Genomic DNA, 1,896 nt, shown 5'->3' on the forward strand with positions numbered 1-1,896 from the left:
ATAAAGATTACAAACAATAAAAACAGTAAAACATTATTCCATATACAATTAAAATTGGCAGATATAAATATTAAAATACAGCATTTTAGACGCAGGGCTTGGCTCTTGCATCATGCCCTGCATCACACTCATGAGCTCCTGCATGGGTGGTGGAAGGTCTTCAGCGGCGTGGCCGGCAAGAGGACAGCCTAGCCCCCACCAAATGCCTGGCGGAACATCTCCATTTTGCAGGCCCAGCAGAAAGATAACAAATCCTGCTGGGCCCTAGTTTCCTCAGGCAAAGAGTTCCACCAGATCGGGGCCAGGACCGAAAAGGCCCTTGCTCTGGTAGAGGCCAGGCGGACCTCCCTGGGACCAGGGACCATCAGATCCCTGTCGTAAGATCATGGGTCGATAAGTCAGGGACAAGTTGTTGAGCCTGTCTTAGATAGAAAAAGGAGGTAGGAGGTGAATTGTCAGGAATACACTTTTCCTTTTATATAGTAGGATTGACCTAATTACAGTGATGGATCCCGGCATCTGTGAAGATCACTCCTTGTGTACTGGGATCCTTGCCCATCTTGTGGAGCCAGAAAAGTTTGCCAGAAGAACCTTTCCTGGGTGCCAAGGTGGTCTTGCTCACAAATAAGCACCACTGTTGTAGGAGACCTCGGCCCTAGATCCCTTCCAGTCTGGTTTGTGCCCAAGATATGGGGTCGAGACACTGCTGGTCGCCCTCACAGATGATCTCTGCAGGCATCAGGATCGGGGCAGATTGGCACTGCTGATTTTATTGGATCTGTCAGCAGCATTCGATATGGTTGATTATGATCTTTTGACCCACCGCCTCGCCAATGTGGGGATACAGGGGACAGCGTTGCAGTGGCTAATCTCCTTTCTCCATAATTGGGGACAGAGGGTGGCGGTTGGGGAGAGGTTATCATCCCGTAGGCCACTAGTATGTGGTGTGCCACAGGGAGCGACACTCTCCCCATTATTGTTTAATATCTATATATGCCCCCTCGCCCAGCTGGTGCCGAGTTTCGGGCTTGGGTATCACCAATATGCGGATGACACCCAGCTTTATCTGTTGTTGGACGGCCAGCCTGGATCAACACCGGGTGTCCTGGAGCGTGCTTTTAAGGCTGTGGCTGGATGGTTGAGACAAAGTCAGCTGAAGCTGAAACCTATGAAGATGGAGATCATGTACCTGAGTCGTGGAAGGATGGGTTCGGGACCCTGGCTTCCTACACTTGATGGGGCAGTGCTTACACTGGCCCCGAGTTAGGAGCCTGGGGGTGATTCTTGATCCCTCCCTGAAGATGATCAGATCACTGCAGTTGCCAGGTCTTCTTTTTACTATTTTGACAAGCCAGGCAACTTGCCCCCTATCTATCGTCCTGCGACTTGACTACAGTGGTCCAAGCAATGGTCACCTCTAGGCTGGACTACTACAACGCACTCTACGCTGGGCTTCCCATGAACTTGATCTGGCGGTTACAACTGGCACAGAATGCAGCGGTGCGGGTCATCGTTGGAGCACCGGTATGGGGGCAATATTACACCGGTGTTGCGCCAGCTGCATTGGTTGCTGGTGGAGTACCGAATCAGGTTCAAGGTTTTGGTACTAACTTATAAAGCCCTATGCGGACTGGGACCGACGTATCTGTGGGACCGTCTCTCCCCATATGAGCCCTAGAGGTCCCTTTGTTCATGTAATAAACATCTATTAAAGGTCCCTGGCCCTAGGGAGGCCCGCCTGGCATTGGACAGGGCCTTCTTGGTCCTAGCCCCAGCCTGGTAGAACGCTCTGTCTCATGAGACCAGGGCCCGGCAAGACTTGTTAACATTTTGCTGGGCCTGTAAGATGGAGTTGTTCTGCCAGGCATATGGTTGATGCTAAACAGTGCCCTCCTT

This window comes from Eublepharis macularius, chromosome 4, assembly GCF_028583425.1.
Source record: "Eublepharis macularius isolate TG4126 chromosome 4, MPM_Emac_v1.0, whole genome shotgun sequence".
NCBI lineage: Eukaryota > Metazoa > Chordata > Lepidosauria > Squamata > Eublepharidae > Eublepharis > Eublepharis macularius.